This window comes from Vulpes vulpes, chromosome 7 (genome assembly GCF_048418805.1).
Source record: "Vulpes vulpes isolate BD-2025 chromosome 7, VulVul3, whole genome shotgun sequence".
In the NCBI taxonomy this organism is placed as follows: domain Eukaryota; kingdom Metazoa; phylum Chordata; class Mammalia; order Carnivora; family Canidae; genus Vulpes; species Vulpes vulpes.
The window spans coordinates 104,187,892-104,209,392 of NC_132786.1; the positions used below are offsets into that span (position 1 = coordinate 104,187,892).

The window sequence follows — 21,501 nt, forward strand, 5'->3', positions numbered from 1 at the left end:
ATCAATAATCCAGCAGAACCGTCTAGGACAGAGAAGAAGAAATTTCCCAATGAAAGGAGAAGGGAAGCAGAAAAACCACAGATGTCCAATGTTGCCTTGCCCATCCATCTGCACGTGCCCACCATCCTACCTGTGAGCTCCAAAATAATGTATTTGCTGATGAACTATGTCCTTACTACAAAGTTGGTATTCATGAGGCTGATAAACCAACTCACTACTTACTCTAATGAGGACAATGCCACCCTCCCCTCCTCCACCCTCCATCCCACCCCCCACCCTCACCTCCCTAAGAACAGGAGGGTCCCACAGCTTGCTTCTTGTCAGGGCCAAGGGGCTACAGACTATACTGCAGCCAGGTCAGACCTGGTCAAGGTTCAAAATCAAGTGCCCCTTACTTTACACTAAACCAAACAAAGTTGTGAGTGGGCATCCATACAAACCTATCACGCCCCGGCAAACCCGCAAGAGGGGAGAACCAGAGAGCAAGCTACATGGCATTTCTAGAAAGAAGGCAAACATCATAGGCATTTCACAATTAATTTGGGGATGACCAAGGTTATCCAGGAAATGGAGCTAAAGTAGTTTGTGCAGATTTTCTCATTTCATGACAATAGGTACCCAGAGTTTTATTGGTAGGAAAGAAAACAAATATTAAAGGCATGTATTAAGTGTTTAATGAATATTTATTAAATTACACTGGATTAAACTAGGCATTGTCTGGTCTTTCAATCATATAAGCAAGCGAGCCATGACTGGTGGATGTAGTGGTATTCCCAGAAGGAAAGTGGCCAATCTGGGAGCAGCCAAGAAGCAGCGGGCAGGCGGTCCTGCAGTTGGTGGCAGCCCAAAGGGTGTGACTTGATCCACTGGCGGAGATGGCCTGAGGACACCCCAGTGGGCCAAGGGAGGAGGTGTTGGTTTTCAAGAATACCCTTACGAGGCAGTCCTGCTCCGCTGTGTGCCCTGTGATGAGGTCTTCTCTGGTTTCAACGTATCTTCTTACCAGAGGCTGCTGCTTCAATATCCTTCTCAGTGCGGATCAAGAGCAGCCTGGGGCAGAACCACGACAGGTTTAATGAGACGAGGGTCAAACATCTTGAAAGAATATGGGCTCCCGGGCCGGGCCAGCCCTTCTGAGACTGCACGGGGACAAGAATGCACGGGGGCCTGGAGGCCACCCAGTGGCCCCCTCAGGAGTTTTCAGCCACTCCTGGGGCACGCTGCCCGGCCCCGGGATTAATTCAGCATTGCCCTGGGGGGAAAGCCAGCCCGTCGGGGTCGTCTACTCACCAGGGAGCTTTCCCCAGAAGCTTCTTCATAAACCACTTCTTCCCCAGAAATTCACGGCCACCAGTGTCAGGCCATTTTATACACCAGCAGAACAACGAGTGGCTTATTGTTGTTGATAAAGAATGCTATTTCTCATCGGTAGAAGCCACCCCTTGAATGATTGATGTGGGCTGCACACAGTGGGGGGGAACGAGAGCAAGCACTAACACTTGCACAGCACTGATGATGCACCAGGCACAGTGCTAAAGGCTTTCCACACATGAACTCGTTTAGCCCCACAACCGCCCTGTGAAGTGCATGCTATTATCACCCCTGTTTTATAGATGAGGATCACATGCAGTAAGTGGCACCACCAGCATTTGAAAGCACACACTTTGTTACCAGAGGCCATACTCTTAACTGCTATAAACACTGCCCCAAACCCGGGGGCGGGGGGGGTGCGGGGGGGAGTGTGGTTTGCCTTGTAAGTAAGATCATGTATATAGAATGGAAGCGGGCACCCATTGTTCCACCAATGATATGTAATGTCTGGTCAACATATTATAATTAATAATCATTTACTAAAATTATTCTTTCAAATAACTGACAGTAAAATTGATCTCATTTGACCAAAAATCACATAAGAAACTGGACAAAGGAACTGGACCCGTGGTGGCCAAGGTGCCGAAGTCTGTTTCCATTGCCGAGTCCCTGACGTACTGACTTACACACTTGCAGCTCCTGTCCCCAGGCCCTGCCTATACAGACAACCCCTCAGGCTCCCTGGTCATCTGGTTTGGGCATCTTTAGATGAAACTCCAAGAGTACGTTTTTGCACAATCGACACTAAAGTTGCTGAATGTTAAAATAACAAGACTTCTAAAAAAGAATTTTGAAACTAAATCAATCCCCCCCAAAAAGTGAATAGAGAGTTATCAACCACTTTCAAATGTGGCTTCTAGTTGCTTCCATGAACAACTGGAGGAAGGAAACTGTCATTACGGCATTCATCCGAGACAAGATTTAGCAGCCAACCGAATGAAAACCACCCAGACATATGTTTAATAAGAATCATTTAAGGGCAGTCTGGGTGGCTCAGGGGTTCAGCGCCTGCCTTCAGCCCAGGGCGTGATCCTGGAGACCCCGGATCGAGTCCCGCGTCGGGCTCCCTGCATGGAGCCTGCTTCTCCCTCTGCCTGTGTCTCTGCTTCTCTCTCTCTTTCTGTGTCTCTCATGAATAAATAAATAAAATCTTAAAAAAAAAAAAAAAAGAATCATTTAAGTGTGAAGACTGAGAGATGTTATGGCCAGCGTGTGAATGTTCTTTCTACCATCAAACCACAGGACTCACTATACTTACAAGTGAGAGGATGGGAGGTTTTGCTCACATGTGGGCACAGCCAGACCAGCGCTGAGGAGGTCAGCACTCTGCGGCAGAGCAGGACGGGTCAGCAGGCCCTGTCTGCCGCTCCCCACCGATAGCCATAGAAATGGCCCAGGAAGGATGAAAAACTGCTCCTAATTGGGCTTTGATTGAATTTGGGGACCGTCAGAGAAATGAGTAGGATTTGGGTTTATTTTTGTTTGCTGGTTCCTCTGTGTGTTTATTTGCATTTTAACCAGAGCATGGTTCTGAGTGCCACCTCCAGAGAATTTGCAGGGATGAGGGCTTTATGGAAAGATTTTTCCTTCCCACTGTCATACACACTGCCATTTTCAGGAGCACTTCTATCAGCCATGCGTGCAAGGTTTTGTGTCACCATCGATGTTAAAAACAGAAGCCCTGGCATCCACTCGCATTTTGGGCATAAAGGAAAACTGTTCCCCTTGTTCAGAAGGCTCCTGTGTCTGCAGCAGGGCCCCAGATGCAATGTTTGTTTTAGGCGGAGGGAAAGGAAGGCAAGCGGAAAGTGAGCCGAGAAATGGCTTTTTTTTCTAAGCGTGGCAGATCATTAATAATCAGTGAAGGATGGACTCAAGAAGCCTCAGCGCACGTATTTCTAGGGCTGAAGTTGAAGCCTTCATTAATATTCTGGAGGAAGATCACTCCCGTGAAGTTTCTCTGGGCCTCCGATCTAACTCGGCTCTGTAAACAATGGAGGAGTCGTAGATTCTAGGATAGCCCCAGAACTTTCTCAGTGGAGGAAAGAGAAGCACAGTTCTCTACCCCAATGCAGAAATCAGTGGGTCTGCTTTGTTCTTAATAAGTTCAGGTTTTGCCTACTTTGACTCTCTAGTCTGATGTAACATTGTGAAATGCTGAAAATCCATTTTTTTTTCTAAGATTTTATTTATTTATTCATGAGAGACACACAGAGAGAGCAGAGACATAGGCAGAGGGAGAAGAAGCAGGCTCCCCGCAGGACTCGATCCTAGGACCCTGGGATCATGACCTGAGCTCAACCACTGAGCCACCCAGGCCCCCTGAAGATCCATTTCTTTGGAAAACGTTTAGCTCTAGTAACATAGAGTGTGCTGTCTTTATTTTAACCATGCCTAGAACTACTTCAGGCCGACAGAGTTTATCAGCTATGCCAGAGGCCTATCCAACCTCATTTTGGTCTGCCTAAAACCAGCTTAGCTCTAGAACCCTGAATGCGTGGATAGAAAGAAGCCAGCATCTCCGTTTTGGCCACAGAGGGATGGAAGGAGAGAAGAGAGGGGAAGTTCTCATTGCTCACTGTAGCCATGTATGTACCCAAGTATCAAAAGCAGTCCTAGGGCCGGCTAGGAGATGGACACCCCCGTACCTGGATCTGGGCACAGGGTGAAAAGGAGGAAAAGAGGGGAGATGGAATCTTTTGCTCATTCTGCCTATCTGGGGTGTAGTACATTGGAAGCTGGAAGAGAGCATATCAGAGGAAAGAAAACTGGGGGTGGCTAATTCCTTTGTTTTATGCAAAATCTCTCAAGGAGAGGGAAACAAGAAAGCAAGTAATGAATCACATGCCCACATGTACCCCTGAGCCAAAACAACACTCGCTGGATCTCCTCTCCCACCAGCCCTGCCACCGTTAGCAAGCCACCCGTCGTGGGCAGTGAGTGCCTTTCCTGCTCCAACCCCAAGCCTTGCCCCCTGGGTAAAAACATGCTCCTTGCTACTTCATACCACTCCAATAAGAACAAGCCCTGTTCACCAAGGAGGGCACTTGATGGCATGAGCACTATGTCGGCAAACTGAATTTAAATAAAATATTAGGACAGCCCAAGTGGCTCAGTGGTTTAGCGCCGCCTTCAGTCCAGGGCCTGATCCTGGAGACCCGGGATCGAGTCCCGCATCGGGCTCCCTGCATGGAGCCTGCTTCTCCCTCTGCCTGTGTCTCTGCTTCTCTCTCTCTCTCTCTGTGTGTGTGTGTGTGTGTGTGTGTCTCATGAATAAATGAATAAATCTTTAAAAAAAAAAACAAAAAATAAAATATTTTTAAAAAAGAACAAACCCTGTTTGTCTCAATATTAACTTCACTCCCTCATCCTTCTCCAATCTTTTTTTTTAAGCCCTTAAAGGAAATGTCACTAAAACATAAGGAATAGATCATTAGTCTGTCCAACGGTGGACATTTTTTATTATATAAAGCTCCGAATCCATACTGAACAAAAGCAACTGTTCAAAACTCTCCCCCCACCAAAAAAAAAAAAAAAAAATTGCCCAGCAATTTTAAGTTAATGGGCAAGATTAATGGATTGTCATATAATGTAAAGGGAAAGTACTAGAAAAAAAAATGAAAGTGGCTCTACAAAATTGGTTTGGAGCTGGAGTCTCCGGGAAGGCCCTTCAGCCGGAGGATTACTGTCTGCGGGGCTCGCAGCTAAGCGGTGTATTAATTTGAAAGCCATGCCTTGTACCGATACCCAGCACTTAGTGGTTGGTTTTATGTTAAAAATGCTCCGTCTGAAACCTGTGCTGAAAGTTTGCCCAAACATCTCATAGTTGATTGCAAACCCGAGTGCCTGGGGGCTCTGAGCCCACACCTCAAGAATGTTGGTGATTGGGTGACATTTTGGCTCTACACCTGGATTTGTCAAGGCCTCTTAACGGCTGCTGGGAATGTGCCCTGCCTGGGGCCCGCTGCCCTCCCCCATCACCCCTCTGACAGATGAAAACACAACAGGGTCTGTTGCCTGACTGACACATTCCTCTCCTGTCTGCCTCTGAAAGGACTTTATTTAACAGTCCTGGAGTCGGGCTTTTGACTGACAGATTGTGAAGGGTAAAAGTCATTGGGTTCCATTAAGCTCTGTAACTGCTCTGGAACAAAACACCTTTAAAAAAAAAAAAAGTGTCGGGGTTGGGGGAGGGAGAAGTAGAGCTGCCGGAGAGTGGGGGCATGAGCTTTAGGGAGAAAAAAAGGGGATTCTTTTCAGGTTCAAAAACAATCCTTCTCTTTGCCTTCTGTCTATCAATTAGGGCGGCATTCCCAGAGGGAATACAGGCCCGGCCTCATTGGTGTCATTCAGCTGCCAATCTCCTGACAGGGACACCAAAGGGCCTCATGTAGCGCTGCGGAAACTGTCTGTCAGGCCATCAGCAGCTGCTATGACGACATCACCTCTGTTTTTCCAGGACTATTATAGAGAAAGAGGGTTGGAGGGGGGGGCGCTCACCCAACAGAGTCGAAGAGTCTCAGCTCCAAATCTCTGTTCATATTTTCGTTTCACAACCCCTCAACCCCGGGGTGAATTTCTTCACAAAAACATCATTTCCTTGCCTGGCTGGGCTACGGGGTACATAATAACTCGCCAGCCAAGGACATGGTCTTGGGTGTCAGAAAGGGGTTCTGCTTCAGGGAAAACTGAAGTCCTGACTGAACACATTCAATGAGTGGTTCACACGAGCCCAGAGAAATGCTATTTATGGTGAAAGGTGGCTCAACCACCCGAAGGCCTGCAGAGGCAGAGCTGTGTGAAAAGCTGTGTGGCCCCACAAACAGCTTCCTGCCAAGCCTTAACCTTGTTTGGGTTCCTGTGGCTTTCATTCCCCCCTGAGTTTTGCTTGGAGCCCAGAGGCTCAAATGGAGCTCAAAACTCTAAGCCAAACTCAGCACCAAGCAACCACTTCCCACTTTTCTGTTTTTCTGCCTTGCCCTCTCCGTTCCCCAAGGCCAGACGCACACAGGCTAACTTGGGTTTGCCCCAGACACTCCTCGGCCTCAGTGGATCACCCCAAAAGACCCTGAAGACTCAAAACTACAAAGGAGGGGTACATTAACCTGAGCTTCCTGGCTTGGCTGGAAAATACTGCCTTACTGGGTCCTACCTCCTCCTCTTCTCTGTCTCCCCTCTCTGGACTCTGCCTGAGACAAGAGAGGTACACAGGGGGCATGATGGCAACCTGCAAAGCTACATGGTTGCCCTTCCGTGTCCTGTGATAGCTGTGTTTGTGATTGCTAGCATTTCCCTGGTAGCCTTTTCACATTACAGGGAGCTACTTCCAAATGGCAATGACAGCACTTTGTACCAAACTGAGTGCTGGAGAGCACCACTGCCAAGCCCCATGGCCAGCCTTTGTGTTGCAATACTTCTGCTTCGCTTCAGGGAGGGGGATTATGGTGCTTCACACTTTCATATGAACTGTACAAAATGTTTAGCCAAACCCTGTAAGAACATGTACATAAAGCTCTCTCCCTGCTGCCAGGACCACGACGACGTCGATCTCTTTTGTATCGCTTATTTCTTCCCTCATTCTGAAAGCTCTGCAGGGGTCCTACACTTCCTGAACATAATCCCCATCTGGAGTGGCTGAAATCTGTCCACACAGCGATACACTGGTCTCAGGCATCCAGATGCTGGGTCTCGGATACGTACCACCTACATGAAGACTGTGCCTGGGGAAATGTGGAATTAGCCAGATTTTTGGCACTGGGGTTATCTGCAGAGGAGCAAGTGGACAGCATAATTAGAATGAAAGAGGTAACTTGATTGTCAGCTTCCTGCCCCACAGCCTCAGGAAGACACACTCAAGAGCCAGCCCTTTGCCATCTGCACCAACAGAAATTGTAGCAGTCATGGGACATACTAAGAGTTCCCTAACGAAGCCGTTTCCAAATTGCTTTGCATGTCTTTAGATGAGATCGCTGCACGTTCTTCATTACTCAGGCCAAGAGGAAACCAACCTAAGGGATCGGGCAGGTAGGCAGGGACATGCGTAAGGAGCTCTAAGTTCCTGGGGGCCCTGCTGCAAAAGAACTTTGGTTACTGGATAAAAAAGATACTGGAGCATTTCACTCAGGAAAGATTACCTCAAAAACATTACTTGGTAGGTAGCCCCATGTGAGCAGATGCTTGGAGCTCCTGGGTGCTGAATGGTGACGTGGGTTCCCATCCTGGGGCTCCCCATCACCCACCAAAGCCCTAGGACTCCATCCCTTCTCATCATGATTTTTCACAAGGATTTCAGATCCAGGATTGTGAGACGCTCACATGTCTGGCCTTACCATAGACAATGGCTTCCAAATGTTTCTCAGATGAAGGCCCAGTAGTATAAGATCTGAATATTATCTGTGTGGGAAAGACAACCATCTTGGCTTCCTTGCTTGCCTGTGATATCCATGGGGTACCACCTTCTTTGAATTGTATATTTTTATAGTCTTTTCCACTGACTGGTTACAATGGGAATGACCTTAAACCAAACCTGTCACAGTTCAAATTTGATGGAATAAGTAGTTGCTACTATTTAGTCTATACATAAGTTTAGACAAGTCACTCTCACTTATGTGAGAGGATACCCCCACTGTGAAGCAGCCCACTCCTCTCAGGTTCTTATAAAAGAGCAATAAAACCTAACATAAACACCACTCTTCCATCTTTCTTTTTTTTTTTTCTCTCTTCCATCTTTCATTTTCACTCCCATGCAAACCTGGAGGTGCGGTAAGAGGCACCCGACAAAAAAATACCTAACTTCTTCCCCACTTTCCAACTCAGGATAATGCTGAACCAGGGATATAAATGCTTAGCATGTTGCCTTGTGCTAAGAGTTCTATCTTTCTATCTCTCTCCACAATGGGATAGGAAGTAGGGATTTGAATGACTGCCTCTGATCCCCACTGGGACAAATCCCATGAGAATGACTCTAAGATGTTCCTTGGAACATTGTGAATTCCTTGGAATATGTGAATCATATGTACCCATATGGAAAAGTATATAAAGTCTCCTCTTTTAAAAAATTATCCACATTTTCTATTAGCTGCACTCACAGCTTTCATGAAAAAATAGCAATAACTTTAAAGGAATTGAGATACAGAATGAGTCAGGAAAAAAACAAAAATAACTGACAAAGAAAAAAAATCCAATATACCAGCCTTAAATCTAAATATAAGAAGTATATTCCTGGCACTGCACAGAAGCATTTTGGAAAAGCTAATTTGAAAAAATGAGTGGAATTGATCTATTAAAAGTACAGAGACAGCAGTCAGATCCTCAAACAGTAATTAGGCTAAATTTTTCCACGTTAAGACCTAAACCTCAACAATGATCTCAGACCAGGGATTAAAGATACACAGGCACATTAATCTTGGCTTCACCTTCCTAGACCACATGGATTATAATGACTTTGCTAGAATAATCATTATATAGGAGAAGATTGGCTTCTTAAAAGGGAACTTACTAAGAAAAGTCACTCTAAAGGTAAAATTAACTCTGATTGGAAGTATTGTGTATTGAGCATTGAGTGCCCTCTTAATAGCAGTGGACTATACATTTAATCCCAATAGTTAATACTTCTCTTGTTCCTTTTATGCAATTGACTGGCTTTGAGAAATATTGTGTCCTTTAACTTTCAAACATTTGTTTTGTTCTTAAATATAGAAAGCGAAGAAAAGGAGATAAGAGAACTAGTGAATGGGGTAAGAAAGTAATATGGCTCAGCTTGTTACGAAGGTTAATAACGATTCACCCCTGAAATGTGCATTTATCATTAGCTCAGTAGAGGGCTGAAAAAGCCATGGAGCCCAAAAGATGAATTGGAGCTGCACAAAAATGAACCAGCCACAGATGATGGTTCTCAAGAAACTGATGTTCAATTAATGACCAAACTAAGCAACGAGAGAGGTTAACTTGTTCCAAAAGGAAGTTGAGTAACATGATGCTTTTCCATAGCCTAAAGGAGCTAATAGCCAAACAAATTTTATCCCATTACCTTTTTTCCCCCTAACTTTTAACATTTATTACATTTTATGCATTTAGAAACTGAAGCGGTTTATATGAAAGTGCTATTTGACCTTTTGTGAAAAAAACAAATTTTCACAAATCACAACACCCTGGGAAAACGTGCCTTTCGTTGGGACTGAAAGCCTAGCATTGTTTATATATTGAAAATGAGCGTGTTTCATTGAATTTCATGGTATATTTGTTATAATTTTAGAAGGAGTAATAGACATTAAGGAATCTTTGGCAGAAGACCTTTGTTTTAAAATGTTCCAAGGTCCGAGGCTCAGTTTTCTTGCCTTGTACAATTTGTTTCTCTGTCAAGTGTTGACAAGTTCACAAGACTAAATAGCCAATTCTTATTCCTTTCTGGAACCTCCTTATCTTTCTTGGGAAATAGGGAGCTTTTTGAAATCTCCAAGTTTCTTCTGAGACTGGAGATGAAAGAATCAAGAAAGAAAAAACTCTGGCTCATCTTGGTTTTCATTTGTTCCATACACTCGATCAGAACATTTTAAATTCTCCGTTTTCCATGAGAATCGATCAACACCTGACCCATTTCCTAGTCATCTCTTAGGTGAATATGTGAACGTAGAACTTGAGCCGAGGTTGACAAGTGAGAATGGTGTAAGCCACACATTCATGTCACATGTGACAAAGATGTCACTTTCTCTCTAACAGTCTCTCCCACAAGGACACCATGGCCAAGCCACTGGTCCCTCTCTAATTCCCAATTACATAACATGAATAGTATTTCATATGGGTCTTGCCAGGACAGTGTATACTTATGGCCTTTCTTTGCATGCCTGATTAAGATTTTCTATGAAATTTAAAAAAAAAAAAAAAGATTTTCTATAAAATCTTGATCTTTCTCCCTGTTTGTTTTGTGGCCCAAGCGAAAGGGAAAATCAAAACCAAGCTGGGAGCCAAACAAACACCTAAAACAAGTCTTTTTCAAACTGATGTGTTTGTAAACAGCAAGCAAATTAAAACTTTTCTAAGGTTCTTTTAGATGCACATTCATTAAAACTGGGAGCTCACTTTAGGTACTTGAAATGTTTAGCTAATTGGCTATTCTGCTAGAACAGTAACCACTCATGCACTTTCAAAAAGGTGTCAGAAAACACTATGGTGCTCTTAGTGTTGGTTTGGACATTCATGATTCGGGCTCCTCATGAGCAGGAGCGGCTTTCCTGCTCTATTGATGCGTTCTCTTTCATAGGTAAACTACACTGTGGTGTCTGCCTGCCGTAGGATGATGCCACTGCATTCTGAGCACCAGTTCCTCAATAGTACTTTAAAAATGCTTGAAAGAGAGTAGGATCCCCAACATTAACACAGTTATGAATTTAATAAATTTCTATATAAACTAGGGCAATTCACACTCCCACTCTCCACCCTAAATATCAACCACCACACAGAGAAAAGGCCAGAAACACTACATTTTCCTTTTAGGTTTGGATTGGAGCTTATTCTATCACCAGAATTTTTTTGTAATAGATTCCTGTTTATTACCGTTTTTTTTTTTAAGATTTTATTTATTTATTGAGAGAGAGAGCATGTGTATGATTGGGGGAGGGGCAGAGGGAGAGGAAGAGAGAGAATCTTAAGCAGGCCAGTGCAGAGCCCAATGTGGAGCTCAATTTCACAACCCTGAGATCATGACCTGAGCCAAAATCAAGAGTCGGACGGACCCTTAACCGACTAAGCCACCCAGGCTGCCCCTATTACTGGTTTTCTATAAGTATTTGAATATACTTTCAATCATTCAAAACAACAAAAAAAAAAAACTTATTTTTAGCAAATACAACAATGGCAAGGAGTCACTTTGAAATCACTATGACATCAGAGCACAAAATACTTACTAATTAACCTTACCTTCATGTTTAGAGTACGCCTCCAGGCAAGTCTGAAATGTTTTGTTTATAATTATGACATTTCCCCTCCTGTCAAGAGTCTATTATCTTTGCTGGAACTTTATTTTTGTCTCCATTAGGTAAAAAGCAGAGAAATTTGGCCCATAATACAAAATACTTCAAGAAATGGAACCAACCGTTTAAAAAATATATACCCACCATCATCAGTAGCACTTACAACAACACAATGGCAAGGTTTGGGTAGCATGTCTTTGGCTGTTTCCAGAGATCCAATGTGAAGTGGAGACATTGAGATCAATTATGTAGCTATTTTAGGTTTGGTTGCCTGGCTTGAATGATTGGGATAATTCTCCCAATTATTCTCTACACTTTGTAGGTGCAGATCCAGTTTTAAATTGTGATTGAGTGCAGAACATTCAGTGGGAAGACAGGAAACTCAGATTCTGTGTTTAAGTGGCCCAAGGATTAAGCCTATAATGTTCAACAAGTTACATCCACTGCGTGTTTCAGTTTATCTTACAAATAGGGAAAGAAACAGAAACCCCATTTTATTAAAAACCGATCAAGACGATTGAACTTAAAAACGTTTTCTGCAGCCTTGAGAAAAAAAAAGTTACATAAAAACAAAATAATGTGTTAGACCAGGTTTCCTAGAAAAAGGAGCCTGAAGCAAGAATTAAGTTCTGATGCTTTCTTTGGCAGGTACAATCTCAGGGCAACAAAAGTACAAGGAAAGAGAAGCAAGGCAGGGAAGGATAAAAAGCCATGCAAAGTGATACTTTACTATATTGGCCTTTGCTTCACAGTGGGCCTCAAAGACTCCACAGAGGGAGGTGGGAGGGGAAATTATCCAATTGGTTCCTACCTATCTCCTTTTTGCCATTGGCAAAGAACACACGGTCGGGAGTGAACATCCCGTATTTCTGAGTTGTACCATCCAATGCCTATGACACAGCCCATGGCCTGTAGGGCAGCATTCCATCAGAGCTGGGATGTCATGGAGATCCCAGAGAGGTGGGTGTGTGACAGGATGGCATCAGGCTGCAGCACGGAGTCAGCCCTCAAGGAGTGAAAACCCCAGCAATGGAGGGAGCGGAGAGACAGCTGAGAGCCTGGAGGCAACGCTGGGAGAATCTGAGAACCCCTATGAGATGTGTCCAGTACAAATTCATTTAGCCAACTTCAATCCCTGCTGTAAATACAGGTTGTCGTACCCATAAGTTCCCAAGAACTACCAGAGCGCCAATCAATTTGCCAAAATATATTGTGTTGGCGAAAACAATAGCTATTGACATTTCTGACTTTGAACAAAGTTAGAATACTTTCTAAAGGGGTGCCTGGCTGGTTTAGTTGATTAAGCATCTGCCTTCAGCTAAGGTCATGATCCCAGAGTCCTGGAATCAAGTCCCACATCAGGCATTTTGCTTCCAGGGCACCCCATCCCCAGCTCCAGAACACATGCCCCAGGCCTGGCCAGTTAGAGCTGCGTGATTTGTTCAGGAGCGGTTCACAGCCAATGTGAGCCAGTTTAGCAAACAGAAGTATATTCTTTTTCCTTCTGGATTTGGAGTCAGGGAGATCAATTTGTAGGGTTGCTGGCAGCCATTTGTCCTCCCCAGGCAAAGCATGCCTGAATAATGGAACTAGCTGGAAGGAAGACTGAGAAATGGAGTGACTAGATCTCAAGAGCATTGTTAAAGCCTCTGGATCCAGCTGAATTCTTAGGTGACTGAGACAATAAAGTCCCCTGGTTGCTTAAAGTAGTTTTGAGTTGAGTTTTCTGTTATTGCAGCTGAAAGAGTCTGAGCTGATGGAGGGAGACAGGCACGTAAGCAATCACAATGCAACGTGACAAATCCTTAGGTGAAGAGAGAAACTAAATATTTGGGGAGCTCTGGATAGGAAGTGTTGCTTCTTTGGCTCTCTATCAGTAAAATGCCTGGGTCTGCAATAGATAATCTCTACAGTCCACCCACCCTGACCTCATCCCGGACATTCCATGGTTCAGGGAAGTGTTCACTCCTAAAGGCCTCCCTTCGGTGTCTAGGGCTGCTAGACAAGCGTGCCCCTGACCATCCATTTACTAGTAAAGCAGTGTACCTTTCTCTGCATCCTAGAAGATTCCATCAGATTATTAAACACAATAGGTCGCAGCTTGTAAATGCAAGCCCATGGCCAATTAGTAGAAGAGGTGAGCCTGCCAATGGATAATCACCACACCACCACAGGCACTTCCAAAACTTACCTCACAACATTCCTGGGTCCTTAGGTAAATCCTTAGACTTGAGGCTTAGCAAAATGAATCACACATGTGTCTTCCTCTCTGATGTGATGTGCATCGGTCTGGGTGAAGCATCGTAGCTGTTTTCTACAAATACAAAAAGCATTTGAATACCTAAGATGATGGGTAAGATAGGAGGGGTAATAAGAATTAGAGAAAGTTGCTGGAGTTGTCATCACTCTGGCAGAGGATAACTTTCTGAGGCTCCTTTCCTATAGAGCCTACAATTAGGTTATTACAAATAAGCACAGAGTTAATCCAGAAAATGGCTTAGTCTCCTTCCCTCAACATGCAGATCCTTCAGCCAGAGATAATGGGTCTTCCTCCACACATCAAGTGTTATCTGGACAAAGGGGGGGTTCTGACCTCCTCCCTCTCCAGGCTAACTACATATTTCAGATGGCGTGGAAATAAAAACCCATCATCCATTACTGCAGCAGCCGCCACCACGGCTCTCAACAGAGGTGACTGTGTGTAAGGGACAGTCAGAGCTGGGTAAGGGGCTACGGGATCGGGGTCACAGAAGTCCCCCAAAATGCTGAGGTGTTAGGAAACCAGAAATAAGGGAACAAACCAGACTGCCCTGCCCTAGGTGTGGGCAGCAAGAGTGTCTTTTTTATGACAGTCACCTGTAACCAGAAAAGAATAACCAGACTCTAAAAAGAAGTAAGCCATTAAAGATGTTATCACCAGTCCTTACTCAAATCAAGACATCACAAAACTGAGAAGGCCACAGGCTCCCTGATCAGTTCTAACTAAAAGACTGGGTCCTTGGAGGCCCATGTTGGCAACCCTGTCAGGACCCCTCTCATTCCTGAGAGCTTTTTCTGTATTCTTGCTTAATAAACTTCTATGGCTTTACTCACTCTCCTTTGTCCACAAGATTCATTCTTTGACTCCATGAGACAAGAACCTCGCTCTCCTGCTTCAACAGGCTTCTGGCCATCCACATATTCCTGCCTGTCAGAGCATTCATCATTCTGGTCATTAGATAGTGACAGTATTAGCCAGATAACCACAATCAGAACAAAGAGAGAGCATCCTTTAATGCATTCCCAATACTGACCTGCCCAACGTGCTGGTCACCCCGAAGAAAAATCATGCAATTATTTGCACCACAGTCGTGTGTGTGTGTGTGTTGGGGGATGACAGAGGCGGCACCTACTAGAAGCCAGGTGCTATTTTAGGTGCTCTGCAGACATTATCTTGTGTTGTTTTCACAATCAGCCTGCCACGTGAAAACTCTACTTTCTTTATTTTACAAAGAAACTGAGGCTCAGAGATATTAACTTGCCCAAGTAGTGGGACAAGTAGTGGGACCTGACCTCAAACCTGGAGGCTTCATTCTTACCCATTATGCCCAGCTACCTCTCCTAGCTTTTGCTCTTTTCCCAGAGATGATGCGATTCAATCCCATAACACATCCAGGGTTTTTTGGCTTGAAAGAATTTCTTCCATGACCCCATTCCCAGCTCATGCTGCTCCCTAATCCTGAAAAAGAAAAGTCACCAGATAAGACAGTATACTTGTAACTAAAATAACAATGTCATCCCCAGAGGGCTGCTGGGAATATACAAAAGTGCTGTGTGTGGTTAAGCAGATATTACAGACATGGACTCGCTCTGACAGTGTATGCACTTGGGTATTTGGGTAGATCCAATACGTAAGATCCTCTCAAAAAAGATCTTGAGAGAACATTTATCCATCTGACAGATTTTTATTGCACATCTCCCATGTGACATTGGAAGAATACTAAATAGTTAGGTGAAGCTTTGCATTTCTGGGGCAGATGGAAGCAGGTGCAATGAGAGGAAAAAAATAATGAACTCCATAAACGTGCCATCAGCCAAATCCTTTGACTGCAGTGTGGAAGGACTGGACATATAGGGAAAAGTTTTGAAGGAAGTAACATTTTAATTAATCCTTGAAGACTGAGAAGAATTTTGACAAGTGTAGAAGGGGAAGAAAAAAGTCCAGGGAACACCGAGGGTAAAGACAACCAAGTGTTAAGCTGAAGTCAGATTTTCACCAAAGGAAATAGTCCAATATGATTGGTAGGTAAGAGCCTACAATCCTAGGAGGGGCTGGACAGACAGAAGGGGCCCAACCATTTATAGAAATATGAGGTGTTGTCTGCCCACCACCTGTAGTGGCTTTAGACAGTTGCTCCCAGTAGTGCTGTCATCACTGTGTCCAGGCACCCACAATTGTGGGGCAGGCACATGGCCCAGGGCGAGCTAATCAGAGCCCGTATTAATGAGTGCTCCAGGGCGGGACACAAGATCCAAGCACGGTTAACCAGGGCTTCCCTGGATTCATGCAACGATATCAGAAGAAATAAGTGCCTCTTCTTCCTAGGATGAAAAGATATCAGTTTGGATGTGGGTAGCCATCTCGCAGGAAAGAGCAGAGCTTGCCTGTAGAGTGAAGCCAGGATGACGTGGGACCGGAAGCCAGGAGATGCTAGAGCTCAGAAGGCGTTGTTTGGGCCCCCAGGTCCACCTCTGTCTGAAGCTCTAGATCCATCCTTGGACTTCTCAGTTGCACGAGCTAGTCTTAGCTCCCTTGAGCCAGTGTGAGCTAAGAGTCCTGACTCGTACAGCGATGAGGGTTATGCTAAGGAGTTTGGACTTAAGAGGCAGGCTGGAAAGCCACTGGAAAGCCTCTCTTCCATGCTTAGAGAGCAGACTTCTACTGCAGACGGAAAGTCTGTGGGAAGACTAAACAATCTTTCAGGGGCAGAGGCAATATCCACAGAACCTTCTAATTCATTATGCAAATGAAAGAAGTTAAACCCGTTCTACAGCTGCTGCAGAATGACGTATTTGGCCATCGAAACCTACCCAAAGAGCCACACTAAATGATAACATGAGTTAGACCTACATGTTATTCCCAATATTGTCAGCAAAATCTGGATAGTAGAGGCCTCACCCCACAGGGTGACAATATCTCAAGAGGAGCAAGTGACTTGTAAGGTCAAGGAATAAGGCCTGAAACAGCATTACTGTAACAAATGTGAAGGGTCTGGTTACCTCCCTCTCTGAAACCTAAGATGTTTGAAGCAAAAGAGGTGCTGAAGCATCTGCAGTTGGCGGTGACACCTGAGAACATGGGTGACCACCCCCACCCCCCACCCCACACCCTACACATGCAAAGGCAGGGACTGTGCCTTTTGCTACAAATAGCTTTGAACTTTTCTGCTCACTTCCAGCCCTCACTTCTGTCTTAGGGAGAAAAGAAAACCACTTTGCTCTTAGGCCCAGGGCTAGTGCATCAGGTTACTCGTCACTTTGGCAGGTCTCTCTCACAAGACGAATCCTTACCAAATAGGAGCCACTCAGGACTGGGAAAAACTTCAAGTGGGTACTTGATCCTCTAGTGCTTCTAGATAAGAGAACATATAAGCCCAGCAATGTGCCTCTTCTGAACTGGAAGGGTCTGTGGCTGGGGCAACTTCTTACCATACTGATTTAACATAGCAACAAGGGGACCGAGAAGGTGGCATTGCCTCTCCTCAACCTCTGCCCACACCAGCTCCTCCTCCCACCACAAAACAGAAAGCCTAGGAGAAGTGGGAGTTCAGCCAGTTGCAACTTACCATAGGAGTGCTTAGCAACATGAATCTGCAAAGGAGGCTGGGGTGGGGGTGGAGGGACAGGGAGATCCCAGGACCCACCATGTCTGAACCTTAGAGGACTCAGACCAGACTCTTGTAGCAATAGTCCCACTGTATGTGACTAAATCCCAGACTCATTTTTCACATTTCAACAACTCTGGAATAGGAATGCATCTGTAATCAATGGTGTGTCATACTTGAAAATTGTTAGCTTTTCCTTTCTTGGGGATTTTTGAAATAATGGTGCATTATACAATTGATTTTTTTTTAGGTTCAACAAAGTACTATATTCAGGACCACTTGCTCAGTACATTAAACTAAAACTCCCTATCCATTCCCCAGAGACATCTCATACTCCAAAAGACTTATTGTAGCAGTGGGAGCAGGAGAAACAAAAACTGGGAGAGATCCCAGTGCCACAAGAGAGGTAAATGGCTTACCCCACTCAGTTTCCTCAGAAGTTGCAACTTACAGAAGAAGGTATGGCCTGTGAACCATTCACATTTGGAAAATGGCAGACTGTTCCATCCTATACGAAGTCACCAGCTACAATGGCATTTCTCATCTTGATGTCTGAGTTGAGGGCACATGGTGGCAGAGGTGAAAAAATGATGGAGATGTTAGTAATATGATGATGACAATGATGAGACCTAACATTTAGATAGAACTTTATAGTTCTCAGAACTCTTTCCTGAGCATTGCATGACCTCTGGCCCAGCTGGCATCATCCCCCTTTCTACATGTGAGGACACTGAAGCACAGGCAGTAGGTGCCTCACGCAAGGTGGCAGAGTTAGTTAGTGGTGGGGAAGTGTCTAGACTCCTGAGAAATACAACCTTTCCTTATGACCCTTCAACTCTTCCACAAAGGACAAGGGAAAGGTTTAGCCCTAAGTAGACCTTTCTTCAATCCTTTCAAGTTCACAAAGTAGAATAACAAATGGGATAAGTCTACTTTTTTACTAACATTCCGGGGGAAAAAAATGTTAGTAAATAGAGGTCAAAGGGCAAATTCATGTTTAAATGTCCTTGTTTAAAATGGTGCATACGTTAATATTGATATTTGAAATTTTAGTGTGAGAAATGTTAGCATGACTATCTAGTAAATAATGTGTGCCTCAGAGCCCTATTTGTTAAAGTGGTACAAATTTAGAAAATAATAAGAGGGATCCCTGGGTGGCGCAGCGGTTTGGCGCCTGCCTTTGGCCCAGGGCGCGATCCTGGAGACCCGGGATCGAATCCCACGTCGGGCTCCCGGTGCATGGAGCCTGCTTCTCCCTCTGCCTGTGTCTCTGCCTCTGTGTGTGTGTGTGTGTGTGTGTGTGTGTGTGTGTGTGTGTGACTTATCATAAATAAATTAAAAAATTAAAAATTAAAAAAAAGAAAATAATAAGAGTTTCAAAATGTTGAAAGTAGTTACACAATTAGCCCACTGTTCATGAGTGCCTTCAGCAAGCAATACACACACACACACACACAAACACACACACACACACACACACACGGAACCTATGACGGAATTTTTCCCTCATGGGAGCAGACAATGCAATCACCATGTGATTAGAGGGACAAGATAAACATGAAAACATATAACAATACAAAATAGTAAGTGACTAGCTCACATAGGGGGAAGGGGACGGGACTGGGATTGTCAAGGCAGGCTACTTGGAGAAAGAGGGATGGGAGATAGACCTGAGAGCCCGGTTAGGACCTAGCTGAGCTGGGAGGAGGGAGAGGCAGCATTCCAGCAAACAGGTGAAGACACAGACGAAATGTTACCCAGAGTTTGGTATGTGGCAGGGTGCTCAGTGAGGGTCACTGGGGGGGAAACAGAGATGAACAGCTGTTTCTCTAGAAGTTAGTCCAAGTGTGGCTGGAAGAAGGGGCTTCTAAATAGAGTCCTATGAGAGAGTTCCAAGGGCAGGTGATAAAGTTCCTTGAAAACAAGACTAAGACATTTGAATTTTAACCTGTAAATGATGAGGAGCCACGGAAAGGTTTTGAGCAGGAGAAGCAGTGGCAAGACTAGGCTTCACGTGGATAATCTGCAACATGTCAGTGAGGAAGCCCAAAGAAAATTCCCATGTAAAATGGTGGGAGAGGATCACTGAGATAGAGACCCTAGCTAAGGTGCATCCCGAGAAGGATACAGCTGACCTCAGTGGTGGTCCATCTGCTCAGTCCTCAAAGACAAAGTACAGAGTCCAGGCTGTTGATGGGCAGACAAAGCAGGAATGTCCAACAGCAGTTGCACTACGGGTCTTCCACTCAGGAGAAAGGCACAGACTATATTTATATAGAAATAGACTGGAGGAGGTAAAGTTTTCCACACTAATAACTGTCAACAGCCAGTTTCATGTATCCTTGGATAAATGCATCAACAGATGCCACATGGACGGATGATACGCAGACAGACAGGGACCTATGGCATTTGTGCTTCTGATTCTCTCTCCTCTGCTTCTCTACTCTTTGTCTCCTCCCTCTCCTCCAATCTAGCACCTGATGTCACCGAGATAAGTTCTGACACTGACTTTTTTGGATAATGGCCATGTGCCATTCCGGCAACCAAGAACGCCTTGCTTCTGCTCTGCTAGAGTCCTGAAGATAGAAGCACCGGCTAAAACTGTGATTTACATTATTCATTCATTTATTCACTCCTCTCACAAATCTTTATTGAGTGCTTCCCATGGGCTGGCATGGTGCTTGGTGCTGGAGATATGGCTGTGGACAGAGCATTCTTCATTCATCCATTTATCAAATGTCTCTCGAACACATTCTAGTATAAAACTCTGAGCAAAGAGCTGTGCTAGCCGTGGTTCCTGACTTCAAAGGATCACAGCCTCACAAGAAAGAAAATAAACCCCTACTGGCAGTATCAATATACATGAAGTCATCACCTTGCAGGGAGTCCGTTCACGACTCCAGTCTCAAATAAAGCGTTCCACTCCATGCACCCTGGGGGGGGGGGGGGGGGTGGTAGCAAAGGTCTGGGGAGGAAATGCAACCTTTATAACTGTCCTGAGCATGTGGGATTAACAAGTGCTCTTGTAAAAGTAAGTGCCAGCTGCGAAGCTGCCTATTGGCCCATAGCCTCCTCAAAGGCATTTATGTTTATTTATTTATTTGTTTATTTATTTGCTAGATTTATCACATTTGCAGGCTGTGCCATTTGGCCTCGGGGTCAAATAAATCTCTTTTAAAACTTTAACATCTTTCTTAAGCATTGTGTACCCCTGCGTGCCCCTGACAGACCTTTCTCAAGGCTTTATAAGAACAGAATTAAATCCATTTCACAAATAAATACACTGGGAACAATAGAGTTTAAATGCACCACAGAAAGCAAAAGTAAATTCCAGGAAAAATTTGGAGGTAAGATGAAAGTGTCCCACATTTCTTTTAGAATCCTCAAAATTAAAAAAGAAAATATGGTAGGGGGTATAATTATACTTCTCTTCTTCTTGGCACATGTCCCGATGGTGGAAGGTATTTGCTCCATGAGGATTTGTCACAAGGCGGAGGAAGCCGGCCAAGGCTCATAACAAAGTATGCAATGGAATGGAGTAGAAATCCATTCTTGAGAAAGCTGGCCGTGTCATTTGAAAAATCAGCCGAAGCAGATTCATCTCCCAAGGCCTAAGGCTGCCTCTGGGAGACAGTTAAACACAAAAGAAAAGCTGACTCTTTGGGCCACCGATTCAGGTTATTATTCTACTAACACAACTAATATTGTGTTAAATCATCCCTTCATTCAGTCATCAAACATTTATCCAGCACTAGGTACTCAGCACAGAATTAGCTGCCACAGAATACAAAAAATAAGGCAGGGTCTCTGGTTTTTAGGAGTATTCGTGCAAATTAAACATCACAGAATAATAAATCCTGGAAAAGCTGCCATCACAGCCCAAGGAAGATACTCAACATTAGGAGGTGACTGTTTCATTGCCACTTACTCTCAGCCTACCATTTTCTCAGGTTTTTTTTTTCTCCTGTCCTCCGGAAATGGCAAGATACATTCATTCTACTATAAACCAACTTGCTTTTTCTATTACCTTTTTCAAAGGCTCGTTTGGGATAAACGGGTTTATTTAGAAAGACACAGCAATATTTGTTATTGAAAACATGTAATTTTTTGTTCTCATGTTTACCTTAAGCCATGATTTTGATTTTGGATTAACCAACAGACTCCCAGCCCCAACTGCTTTGGATAAGGGATCTTCTACTCTACAATTTTTACCACAATAACTAATAAAGACCAGCAGCTGTGCCTTAAATACCCGTGATTCTCTACCATTCCCCCTGCCTCCTGCCAAAAAACAGAAC

General features: G+C 44.4%; 1 long non-coding RNA gene across 5 annotated transcripts in view; it reads right to left on the bottom strand.

Annotated features, from left to right (window-relative positions):
- Window positions 1-664: 664 nt before the first annotated feature.
- LOC140599736 (uncharacterized) overlaps window positions 665-21,501 on the bottom strand; it is an 86,856-nt gene continuing 66,019 nt past the window's right edge. The window contains exons 3-7 of one of the 5 annotated variants that reach the window (XR_012002717.1): window positions 17,655-17,755; window positions 14,918-15,057; window positions 14,433-14,526; window positions 13,531-13,653; window positions 665-1,050 (exon numbers count right to left, since the gene is read on the bottom strand). This is a non-coding gene — a long non-coding RNA (uncharacterized lncRNA). Of the gene's footprint in view, window positions 1,051-6,476; window positions 7,270-13,530; window positions 13,654-14,432; window positions 14,527-14,917; window positions 15,058-17,622; window positions 17,756-21,501 lie in introns of those variants that run through there. The other 4 variants (XR_012002716.1, XR_012002719.1, XR_012002720.1 and 1 more) reach the window with 4 other exon arrangements.